General features: G+C 41.4%; 2 long non-coding RNA genes across 6 annotated transcripts in view; both read right to left on the bottom strand.

Annotated features, from left to right (window-relative positions):
- Nucleotides 1-5,850, bottom strand: part of LOC132682115 (uncharacterized) — a 48,545-nt gene extending 42,695 nt beyond the window's left edge. For both annotated transcript variants that reach the window (XR_009611477.2, XR_009611478.2), the window contains exon 1: nucleotides 5,676-5,850. This is a non-coding gene — a long non-coding RNA (uncharacterized LOC132682115). The remainder of the gene's footprint in view (nucleotides 1-5,675) is intronic.
- Nucleotides 5,851-12,526: 6,676 nt separating this feature from the next.
- Nucleotides 12,527-13,089, bottom strand: part of LOC132682114 (uncharacterized) — a 67,736-nt gene continuing 67,173 nt past the window's right edge. For 3 of the 4 annotated variants that reach the window (XR_009611475.3, XR_014137421.1, XR_013550382.2), the window contains one exon: nucleotides 12,694-13,089. This exon is cut by the window's right edge and continues 904 nt beyond it. This is a non-coding gene — a long non-coding RNA (uncharacterized LOC132682114). The other variant, XR_014137423.1, reaches the window with a different exon arrangement.

Here is a 13,089-nt window from a genome sequence, read left to right as displayed (position 1 = left end):
GATGGTTGGCCTTGGACGTGACGCTTGACTGCTTTCCGCCTCAGTGTCCTGGTTGTAAAGTATCACAGCACGCGTGACTCCCTCACGGGGTATATGAGCACCTAACACGACAATGCACATAGACTACTCTGCACAGTGTCCCGCACATAGCAAGCACACCATAAATACTGCAGTTAAGGGGTGCCTGTGCAGCTCAGTCAGTTAAACATGCAACTTGGGCTTCGGGCGTGATCTCGCGGTTCATGAGTTCGAGCCCTGCGTCGGGCTTTCTCTCTGCCGTCAGCACAGAGCCTGCTTCAGATCCTCTGTCTCCACCTCTCCCTGCCTCTCCCCCCACTTGTGCTCTTTCTCTCTCAAAAACAAATAAACGCTAGAAAAAATTACCATGAGCTCTTGGAAAATATCAGCATATAAGTTATTACAATGTGACAATCCTTTATTGTCATGCTTCCTTTACATATGGCCTCCAGATCATCCCATTTATTTGCAGCTGTCCCCCAGATTAAATGGAAGCATAGATCAGGTTACATTTGAAGTCTGCTGAATTCGGTCTTAAAGGAGCCTTCAAAGGAGTGTCAGAGCTATCGTTTGGTTTGACTCCTCATCTCCAGGCTTGCCTGGCTTCTGTATGTGATTTGTAAAGGTAAACTTGTCTTCACTTTGCAGTTCCTGGAGTTCCACCCCCTGAAAATCACAGCTCCGTATTACATTGAGGGGAACTGCTGTTTGGGGAGGACAAACGACATTTTCATGATTAATCCATGCCTTGGGAACCAGTCCCAGAGGGAGGACTGAGAGCTGAGTCCAGTCTTCTGAGCTGTGTTCCTCCACTCGATCTGGATTTGTGACCATTCAAAGCCACATACCATGGCCTCCCTACAGCAGAACAATGATACAGCAGGCTGTTGGTATGTGATCATTTGGCCACATGGTGGCGCTTCACGCCTAGTAATTCTGTTGGTCCTCTTTCCCTAGCCCTGAAGGTTTGAAATAAAAAACAGAAAGAGAAAGAAGCATGCCCTCTTAGAATGGCACAGGCACCATTGCCAGAAAGCACAGGGTTCAATGAGGAAAAGGCTCAGCTCTTGCCGTTTTCCTCAGTTCGAAGGGGAAGGCTCTGGTCCCAAATGGAAAGACCAAGAGTTCTACATGCAAGAGCCCATTTTCCAGGTTTTGTTTTTGTTTTTTTCCCCCACAACACTGCACTAATTCCAGGTCCAAAGTAAAATGTCATCTACCAGTGTAGCAGATGAAAGAAAGGGGACCCCCATGGGCCAGAGTTTGACTTTCTTAGAAAAAGACTTTTCTGAAGATACCACCTGACTTCAAGACAGCCCTCAGCTGCTGAAAAAAGGAATGGGATTATTACCCACCATTTTAATTCTATGACTTAAGGATCTAAAAATAAATAAATAAATAAATAAATAAATAAATAAATAAATAAACAAACAAAATAAATAAATAAATAAATAAATAAAAACCAAAAGGGATTATTACCTACTATTTTAATTATTTTCTTGGAGGTTATAGAGACTTGGGCCTGAGTTTGAATACCAGCTCTGACATTAACTAGTTTTGGAGCCTCAAGGAAGCTACTTAACTTTCTCTATACCTCATTGTTGTCACTTTTAAGGGAGTTCATGATAAAAGGACCTACCTTATAGGATTGTGGTAAGAATGAAATAATATTAAATGGAACCAAATGAGATTGCCAGTATTCAAGTCTTTGGCCCACAGGAACAGGAATTTCATGTAGTTCATGCTTGGGCACATAGTGAGGCTTGGTAGAGTGAGCTATTACTATCACAGCTTGCATGACAAGAAGTCAACAAGCACTTATTGTGAACATTTAGAAATAAACCATGACAAATGAAAATGGAAGCATAGCATAAAAGTTCTTGTGGGATGCAGCAAAAGCAGTACTAAGAGGGAAGTTCATAGCAATAAATACCTACATCAAGAGGCAAGAAAGACCCCCAGTAAACAACATAACTCTATGACTTAAGGATCTAGAAAAAGAAGAACAACTGAGCTTAAAGTTAGCAGAAAAAAGGAAATAATAAAGATTAGAGCAGAAATAAATGAAATAGAAAGTGGAAAACAAAATAGAAAGATTAACCAAACTGTAAATTGGTTCTTTGAAAAGATAAACAAAATTGACAAAGCCTTAACTAGACTAACCAAGGGGGAAAAACGAAAGGGCTCAAGTCAACAAAATTCTAAATGAAACAAGAGACATTACAATCAATACCACAGAAATTCAAAGGGTCATAAGAGATGACACAAATAACTGTATACTAACAAACTAGACAACCTAGAAGAAATGGACAAATTCTTAGAAATATACAACTTAACTGAGACTGAAGAAAGAAAGGAATAGAATAGAAAGAAATGAAGAAATAGAAAATCTGAATAGACCAATTACTAGTAAGGAGATTAAATCAGTAATAAAAATTCTCCTAATGGAGAAAAGCCCAGGGCCCAATGGCTTCACTGGTTAATTCTACCAAACATTTAAATAAAAATTAACAACAACATTTTTCAAACTCTTCTAACATATTGAAGAGGAGGGAACACATTCAAACTCATTTTATGAGGCCAGCACCATCCTGATACCCAAACCAGAAAAGGACACTATTAGAAAAATACATACATACATACATACATACATACATACATACATACTACAGGTCAATATCCTTGATATATATAGATGTAAAAATTATCAATAAAATATTGGCAAATTGAATTTAGCAGCACATTAAAAGGATCATACACCATGATTAAGAGGGATTGATTCCTGGCATGCAAGTATGGTTCAAAATATGCAAATCAATATGACACATCAAATTAATAGATTGAAACAAAAGAATTATATAATCATCTCAAGAGACACAGAAGAAGCATTTGAAAAATTCAACATTCATTCATGATAAAATCTCTTAACAAATTAGGACAGGAGGAATATATTTCAACATAATAAAGGCATATATGAAAGACCACAGCTAACATCATGCCCAATGGTTAAAGGCTAAAAACTTCTTTTAATATCAGGAACAGGACAAGGATATCCACTCTCAACAGTCTTCTTCAACATTGTACTGAAAGTCCTAGCCATAGCAACCAGGCAAGAAAAAGAAATGACAGGTAAAAATATGTAAATAAAATAATAATAATAATGATAATAATAATAATAATAATAATAATTGGGAAATTATAAAGAATAAAAGGAAATAAAAGGGATTCAAATTGAAAAGGCAGAAGTAAAATTGTGTCTATTTGCAGATGATATTTTATATATAGAAAATTTGAAAGACTCAACTAAAAATCTATTAGACTTAATCAATGAATTCAGTAAAGTTGTAGGATATAAAACTAGCATACAAAAATCAGTAGCATTTCTATATGCTAACAATAAATTTTCTGAAAAAGAAATAAATTCATTTCATTTACAATAGCACCAAAAATAATAAAATATATAGGAATAAATTGAAAGAAATGAAAGATCTCTACTTTGAAAACTACAAGACACTGATGAAAGAAATAAAAAAAACACACAAATAAATGGAAAGATTGACTATGTTCATGGATTTGAAGAAATAATACTGTTAAAATGTGAATACTACCAAAACCCATCTATAGATTCAATGAAATCCTTGTCAAGATTCCAATGGCATTTTTTACAAAAGTAGAAAAACACTCCTAAAACTTACATGGAACCACCAAAAACCCCAAATTGCTAAAGAAATCCCAAGAAAGATGAGAACAGGAGGCATCACACTTCCTGACTTCAAGCTCTACTATAAAGCTATAATCATCAAAACAGTATGGTATTGGCATACAAACAGACAAATAAGCCCATGAAACAGAATCAAGAGCCCAGAAATAAACCCAAGCATGTATAGTCAACTGATATTTGACAAGGGAGCCAAGAGTACTTAATGGAGAAAAGACAGTCTTTTCTATAAATGGTGCTGGGATAACTGGATATTCACATGTACAGGGATGAAAATGGATCTACATTCCACACTACCCACAAAATTTACTCAAATGGATTGAAGACTTATATGTAATACCTGAAATCATGAAACTCCTAGAAGAAAACATAGGAACAAAGCACCTTGACATGGGTCTTGGTGATAATGTTTTTAGATGTGACATTTAAAATCCTTAAACACAAACAACAAAATAAAAAAATGAACAAGAGAAATGACATCAAACTAAAAAGCACAGCAAAAGAAGTCATCAACCAAGTGAAAAGACAGCCTGCAGCATGGGAAAAAATATTTGCAAACTATACATCTGATAAAGGGTTAATATCCAAAATATATAAAGAATTCATACAACTCAATAGGAAAAAACCCAAACAATCCAATTAAAAAATGGGCGAAGGATCTGAAGAGACACTTTGCCAAAGAAGATGTATAAAAGGCCAACAGGTACCTGGAAAGATGCTGAACACCACTAAACAACAAGGAAATGCAAATTAAAACCACGGTGAGGTAGCACCTCATGTCTGTTAGAATGGCTATTATCAAAAAGACAGGGGGTGATAAATGCTGGCGAGGATGAGGCTAATGGGAACCTGTAGAGCTGCAGTGGAAAACAGTATGGAGAATCCTCAAAAAATTAAAAATGGTACTACCAAATCATCCAGCAATTCCATTTCTGGGAATATATCCAATGGATATGAAAACAATAACTTGAAAAGATAACTGAGCCCTGCTGTTCATAGCAGCATTATTTACAAAGGCCAACTCATGGAAACAACCTAAGTGTCCATCAATGGATGAGTGGGTAAAGAAGTTGTGTTGTGTATACACACACACACACACACACACACACACACCCTGGAACATTACTCAAACATTAAAAACAAGGAAATCCTAACATTTGCAAAAACATGGATCGTCCTAATATGGCATTAAGCTATGTGAAATAAGCCAGACAAAGAAAGACAAATACTGTATGATCTCACATATATGTAAAATCTTAAAAACAACAACAACAAAAAACAAACCTCCTAGAAAAAGAGATCAGACTTAATGATTACCGAAAGTGGAGGATGGAGGGAGGCGAAACTGGAAGAAGAAGGTGGTCCAAAGGTACAAATTTCAATTATAAGATAAATAAGCACTAGGGGTGTAAGTTACAACATGATGATGGTAATTAACACTGCTAGACAGCATATAGGAAAATTGTTCAAGGATTATATCCTGTGAGTTATCATCACAAGAAGAAAATTGTTTTCCTTTTTTATTTTCTTCTTTTTATTGTATCTCTATGAGAAGTGGCTGTTAGCTGACCCTATTGTGGTGATCATTTCAGATGATATATAAATCATCCCATCACGCTGTATACCTTAAACTTCTATTGTGATGTATGCCAATTATTCCTCAATAAAACTGCCAAAAAAAAAAAAAAAGCCATCACCCTGTCTTCTGGAAATATTTCCCTGAAGATTCTTATTGCTAAGTACCCTATTGCTGCCGTATGCCAAAATTCCAAATATGAAAATATGCCTGAAAGAAATCTGGCTCTGTTTCACAGCCCTACCTGTAGCCAAGTAATCTCTACCTCAGGCTGTCAATGAGATATTAGTCCCACTGGGAGGAAATCAAGGCCAACGGCGCGGCACCCATGGTGTGAGTAAAGGAAAGCGATGCAGAACTCACCCCTCCGAGAGAGCACCCTGTACCTTGGGCTGATACCGAAATTCCTCCTCGGTCTCTCTGATGCACTCCCATCAAAGTTTATCTCTTCTATGTTCCAGTGCCTCTTAGCAAGCCAGGTGAATACTAGCTAATGCCAGTTTCTCCCTCTTGGGCTCACCAAAAGTAAGGCAGCTACACCCCTAGAAATGCAAAAACAAACACAAACCAGATGATGGTGATAGTTTACCAGAGAAAATCTTCCTCCCACATCCTCTTTCCTTTGCTTCTTGCAGATCTTTCCTCAAACTGTACAGATTGGTCTAGTAAACTCCCTATGGTATCTCACCTTCCCCCTTGTCATGGGCAAAATGGAAACTTGTGCTTCTCATTACACATAAGTCACAGACTGCAGACCACAAGAGATGAGAGTGTCTTACAGGGCTTCATTGTGTATCACAGAAGATGTGTAAAGGAGCATGCATTTGCAGACAGACGTCTAACTTGGGGAATGAGTTTCTTCAATGCACCAAATGGGCTAAAAGTTAAGAAGCCAGATGCAGAAGAGAACATGCTGCATGACTTAATTTATAGGAAGTTCTGAAGTTCAAGAGCCAGCAAAACTAACCTATGAGGATCGTCAGAACAGTAATTGCGGGTGGTGGGGCTGATTGAGAAGGTATGAGGTATGTGATGCTGGAGAAGGTTTGTCTTTTTATGTCGGTGGGATTCTGTGAACTACACAGGTGTAGACACTTGTCAAAGCTCACAGAACTGCACCCCGAAGACCAAAAGAAATAGCAGTGAGAAGTGGCCCCCAGAACGACAATGACAGGGTAGGAGCCCCTTTTGTCATGGAAGAGAGGAGGGAAGTTCCTCACTGGGCTGTCGATGCAGTTGAAAAACATATAAAACGTCAGCCAACTTTCCAGGCAGTTTCAACATCCAGGGACGTTTTTCTCCACACATACACTGCCTATGTCTTTTCAAATGTTTACAGAGTATTTACAAAAAGTAGTCCTTTGGGTGGCGGTTGTAATTAGGAAAACTGGCAGTGAAAATTAACACATACCATACAAGAGAGATAATCGCTTCACTGCCATATACAATATTATTATCAAATGGTATTCGCCAAGGAATCCAATTGGTCCATACAAGCTCAATCTCGTTGTTCTAGGAAAGATCGCCCCTTCCTTGTTACCCTTGAGGACGAAGCTGCCACAGCCCACGAATGATATGCCATATGGCACTTAACATCAGAATCGGAATGAGCTTGTGCTTTTTGTGTGAGATACTGAAATTTATTAGAAAATCAGAAAGCCTAATTTCCACCAAGTTCCTGAGACCTGCCATCTGCTGCGTGAGAAAGAAAATGGAGATAAATGGAGATTTTTTTTTTTTTTAACCATTTACTTATTGTGAAATGTAAGAGTGCTGGCGTGTTTGAAAAAGCAGGGTTGAGGGCTGGGGGTGCAAAAGAGAGAGCCAGAGCAAGCCCACTTGGCAGGGGAGAAAGAAGACTGTCAGCTGAATGGTGGCAGAGGCTTGGGAAGCATAATTATGGAAATCACCTCTTCCAGAGCCTTTTTTTCTCCTCCTGAGCACATGTTCCTTCCACACAGGAATAGCACAGAGAAAGGGCAGCTTTTGAGAACAAGCAGTCTCCACTGCAGAAAGGAAGAAGAAGGGTCTTAAATAAGTACCCGTCTGTCTATTAGGTCTTTCCATAGAGGGGATAGTGTGAGGAAGACAGGAGGAGGGTGACAGACAAGGGAGCCCAAAAGGCCTACTGGGTGGGGAGGCAAGGAGAGCTTTCTAAGGGGGCTGCAGAAAGAGGGGGAGGCAAGACGGGAGATGGATCTGAGTGGGGGTGGGGAAGGAGAGCCTGCTGAGAGGGGAGGGATCTTTCAACATCGTTTGGAATTTGACTGTATGTGTCGGGTGTTGGGGGTACAAAGATAAAGATGCTTTGTGCTTTAAGGAGGGCATGCCAGATGTCTGGGCATTCGTTTCAGAGGAACGCCTCCGCGCCTGGCATGGTAGGCTCATGAGATGCTGCCATGACATGTGTCACATCCATGTGGCTGTCCTACACCCTCGGTAGAGCAGAGCAGTGCAACCTCAAGGGCTTACCCAACCCCTTGATCCTGTTGTATTTATTTCTACTCTTGTTTTTACACCAAAGCTGGCGAGTCTATGGGAACTGCCGTAAGCAGTTCACCCTGGACGTGGTTGGTGACTGTGTTTCTCACCTCTGATCACAACCCTGAGGAAATAGACGCCCTAGGAAATTGGTTACCAGAGCCTGAACGGAGTGGGGATGGGGAGGCAAGTAAGACTCTAAGGCACCAGGGAATCTCATGTTATATTATAGAGTCAAGTTCTGGTCAAGGCAGGGCCATTTTTGGACCAGGTCCAAGGGGGTTTAATTAAAGAAGAACTAAAAAGAACTCTCAAAAGGTAATGCCATCTGCAAGGCAGTCTTCCAGCGGGATCCCAGGGGCATCCTGAAAGTCGGGTTCAGGGTTCTAAGAGTGGTCTGGGGTCACAGGGCCCCCTGACCGGCCACCTGAGAACACACCCCCATCTCAGGCTCTGTACTCCGGAGGTGCTCACCGTGGTGACACCACACAGATAGATGACTGTGATCTGTCACCTGAAAGGATGAATGACTTAGCAATAGCCTCCTGGGCTTCCGGAATCCTGGCCTCCCACTTAGGCCAAGCTAGGAAAGGATGCGTCAGAGAAAATTAGATGCCAACTTCTCCGTGGGGGAACCGGGTGGGAGAGGGAGCCAAGTAAGGTTTTGAGTTTGCAGCAAGATGAGGTGGGAAGCAAAAATTAGTCCCAGAGCCCAGCATGACGAGGATGTGCTCATCCTCGGAGCCTTCTCCCACATGAGGGGGGCAGACCGGTGAGGGCTGTCACCTCCCCCGGGGGCCCTGCGGGGCTCTGCTGGCTCCGGGCCCTGGGGCTCCGAGCTGCCGGCATGGTGCGGTTTTGTGTTGGTACCTCTGGGAGAAGTTCAAGTTTCAGGCCGAATCCCCAAGGAATTAGTAATGGGGTTATGCACCCCGCGGGGAACCCGGCTGCGGGTCCCATGCAGCAGCTGGTGGGGGCAGCCTTACTTTTTGCTCCCTTGGTGACTAAGAACTCAACAGTTAGCTCCTTGCCTGAAGGCCAGTGAGCAGCTCCTGATTTCCCTGTGGATGCCCAGACGCTACAAGACAGGCTTCTGGGGTTGCCAGGGGTTCTTGTGAATGATTGGGGGTTGCCTGATAGTCAGGAGCTTGGCGGTCCCCCACGACTGCTTTTGCCTGAAGGCAGCTGCTGCAGCAACATGGTAAGACCCTCTCAGCATCCTCTGTCCTCGCTTCCCCTCGGCTTCCATTTGTTGAACACCGATTGTTATCTAAGAAAAATGGCTATCATTTCCTGAGCATTCGCTACGTGTTAAGTGCCTCACCCCTATGCTCTCATTTAATCCTTGCTACAACCCATTGACGAAGGGGCCGCTGTTATCCCATTTTCCAGAGGAAACAACCGCGGATGAATGAGATTTGCTGAAGGTCCAGGGTCAAGCCGCTGCTAAAATGTGGGGGTGGCTATCCACCCAGGTAGCTGGAATCATCGCTCTATAATCCTAAGAATAGTACTGCAAGAGAGTAAGCACTATTATTTCACTTTAGCTCTTAAGCAGACAGGGCTCAGAGAGGTTAGGTAATTTACCCAAAGCCACGAAGCTGTAAGGCCCAGAGACTGAAAGCCATCTGGCTCCAGAGTGCAAGCTATTTCCTCTAAGCCGCACCCCCTCTCTGGGCTGAGGCTGTATTACATGATGGGGCTCCCTCCCCCAGCCAACAGATGGCAGGCCCGGGGAGCTGGATTGGATATGGAACATGCAGAGATCTTTACAGGAGAAACACTTAGCTAAACTTAACATTTTCTGACTTTTTTAAAAAAGGAAACGATTACTTCTTTTGAGCACTGATGTTTCTTAAAGGTACCATAGCTACTATCCGAGCGGCCCTCAAAAGATTTGGATGCCGCCAGCCAATGAGCGTCCCGACCTGCTTGACGATCTAACTAGTTTAATGGTGGTAGTTCCTGAGTGTTAGAGAATTTGGGTGCTATTTGTCATTCTCCCCCATTCGAATCGGGCCCTCCAATGTATGAAGAGTATGTCTTAGCGAGACTATCTGTGAGCTGGTGTGTGAGAAGCAAATACAAAAGACCTCTGACGTGTGCAGGGCAGAACCAGCCTGTTGTTTGTCTCTTTTTGGTCTCTCCAGGGGCAGAGACAGTCCTCCGATGGTAGCATTTAAGGGAAAGGCATATTTATAACTAGCAGAGGGTGAGAGGGCTGCTCTTTGACCTAAATGCTCGGAGCCCCCAAATGCTTATCTATGCCACTGGCTTCAGAGACCATTGAACGCCTAAGACCAAGTGCTGAAGTGCATGTCCCAGTGACCCTAAATTCACTGAATTTTGAGATACATTATCCCACACGGTTATAACCCACCAGCAGACCTCTGGGTTCCCTTGTGCCTTGGTTTTCTTTGTCATACACTAGAAGGCTTAGGCAGCAGGCAAGATATTTTCATTGGCCTCCGCACTCTTCTGCAAACATTGCTAGGATAAACAGTTGCTATCTTTGTTAACATTGAATTGATTTTAAATGCCTGGAGGTATTTAAAAATTTTCATGGCTTTCAAACTCGAGGCTTTCATTCAGTACTTATTTTTTCTATAAGAATGTATCAAATATCTACTCCGTGTCAGGTACCATCTTGGTACTTTAGTTGAAATACCGATCAATTACACCTACACCCCGAGGAACTTATAATTTAGCAAAGGAGAGGGGAAAATATATGTAAAAATGATGTGTGTGTGTGTGTGTGTGTGTGTGTGTGTGTGTGTGAGGGTTGATAGATACGTAGATAAATAGGAAATATGTATGTGCACATGCGATATGACATAATATAACATACATAACATAACAACCCTGTGGTGATGACGACAAGGAGAGTCCAGCGGTGAATCTGGGACACAGGGAACGCCAGCCAGTATCTGACAGAGGAACAGGGATGGGTTCTAGAGACAAGGCAACAACCGAGCCAAGGCTTGCCACAGAGTGACTGAGCAAAAGGGCAGGAAACACCATCAGAGAAGTGCCCTCCGTGTTTGGGGAGAAGAGAAAGGCATTTTGGGTAAGCCTAAAGCAGCAGTGGTAGGGATAATGGAAACATAAATTCAGAGGCTTCTAGAGAGTGCTTTGAATGGCAGACTGCAGAGTGGTCTTGTAAATGAGTCACACACATGTGGTGGACAGGTAGAGCCAAGAAGAGATGGAGTGAAGGGAAAAGACTACAGTTTGCTGTGGAACTGAAAACACAGCCAAGCATGGTGTCCATTCCGTTTCCAGAAAGAACTGTTAGAGCTCAGACCCCTCTCCTTCCTGTTGGCACTGGCCTCTTTTCCTTTAAGAAATCCCCATATATAAACCTCCAAACTTATAAGTCTTGGGCCTGATATTTGTGAGAGAGATTCTCACAAATATTTGTGAGAGGATTCTTTATTTTATGAAGATTTTTTTTAAATGGAATTCCCTTGATGTTTTCAAATATAATCCAGTCGCCACAGCCCTTAGTTTAGGTGTCCCCATGCTGTGGAGACGGGTGGCCTACATGGGCTGCACTGCCCTTCACCAGGCAGAGGTATTTATAAGCCCTTTTTTTTATTTAAAAAGTTTTTTTTTTTATCTGAAGAAGGGAAAAAGGAAGATAACAGATTAAGGGGCACACCAGGTAGAAAACTGTTAATCCCATTGTTCTTTCTTCATTATTGTTTTTATCCTCTCTTTATTTTCCTTCACATTTTATATCTTCTTCCACAAACATGCCCATCCCTAACTTACTTTTATAAAGAAAATTGTCCTTTCACTGCCTTTGTGAAATGATATGACACGAGTGCCCTTCCTCATCCCCAGCTCTAACACCCAACCCCATGCACCTGTTGTGTTTTTGAACTCTTTGTTCTAACCAAAGGATTTCCTTTTTTGGAGACGGTTACATGGAACCTCTTTTTTTTTTTTTTTTAAATTTAAACCCAAGTTAGTTAACATCTACAAGGAAGCTCTTCTAATTCTAGTCTGATTTCAAATTTAGCTCCTTAGGTTTTCTCTATGGAAATGGCTTCCCTTTAAGTTGGGAGAAAAAGCATAACTATCAAAGAAGTAAACTCAGGAGAAACAGGGAAAAGGTGTAATTCATTTCTTCCAGAAGATGCCTTTGCAGTTCTCCTAAAAGACACCATTCAAATGTCTACGACTGGGGATTTCATGCTTCATTATCCCTATTTTCCCTCTTGTTTTGTGTTCTAGTACGGATTTATCAACACCTGTCTTCAGTCTCTTGTGATAGAGAAATTTGGTGAAGAGACCTGGGAAAAACTGAAGTAAGTATATTAAAGGAAAGATGGAGAATCCCCGGGAACAAGCCTCCGGTGTTTTGAAGGTCATGGGTTTTTACTAACCTTTTGATGAAGATGGCTATTACTAGGGACATCAATTTAAGTACCTTAAACATACCAACTAGATACAGGAAAAATCTGCTCTACCATATCTATTATTAAGGAAGGTATCAGTCTTAATTACTAAGCAGCTTTAAAACAGGGTCCCTATGTGAATGATCATTCTACCTTTAATTTCATGAATGAATTCTTATTTCCTCCTTTTGATCATGGAAGAGAAAGCAACTACATTATTTCCATCGCACATAAATGGAGCTGTTGAAATCCCACGGAAGATGGGTAACCCTTTTGAGTTTAGCCAGAATCCCTGTATACGTATTCTTTAGTTACCTATTACAGTTTTCCTCTCGGCCGCCACCCAGCAAAGGCTGAACACGGTTAATTACATCTCCTTGCGGTCTCCCGTCTGATTCCTGTAACCTTGTACTGTCCTTCTGCTTCTTGGAGGCTCCCAGCCTCTAAGTATTAGAGGACTGGGCTAAAGGGTCTCCTAGGTCTCCTGGTTCTTTCAAGAGGGAAGAGTAAAAAAAATATGGAAAAATGATTGGCATCCTTGATTAATCAATGGCATGCAAATCGAAACAATTTGGTGCTGCTTTGTCTATTAAATCTACAAAACATTGAAGTGATAATAAGCAATTCTGGTTAAGATGCAGCAAAATGGGTAATTGCTGATGGCAATGTGAGTCAGGGCAGCCCTTTAGGAAAGCAATTTGACAATATGTACCAGAAGCTGGGAAAATGATAAAATCCTTTAAAGCAGTAATTTAATTCTTGAGAATTTATTCTTGGGAATCTAGTCCCTTAGAAACAAACATACACACACACACACACACACACACACACACACACACACACACACACATAGGTGTAACATAGCCCTATATTTATAAATAATAAAAGAAAAA

This window comes from Panthera onca, chromosome A1 (genome assembly GCF_046562875.1).
Source record: "Panthera onca isolate mPanOnc1 chromosome A1, mPanOnc1 haplotype 2, whole genome shotgun sequence".
NCBI lineage: Eukaryota > Metazoa > Chordata > Mammalia > Carnivora > Felidae > Panthera > Panthera onca.
Note: the sequence above shows the minus strand (reverse complement) of the source record. Positions and strands in the feature narration are given on the sequence as shown.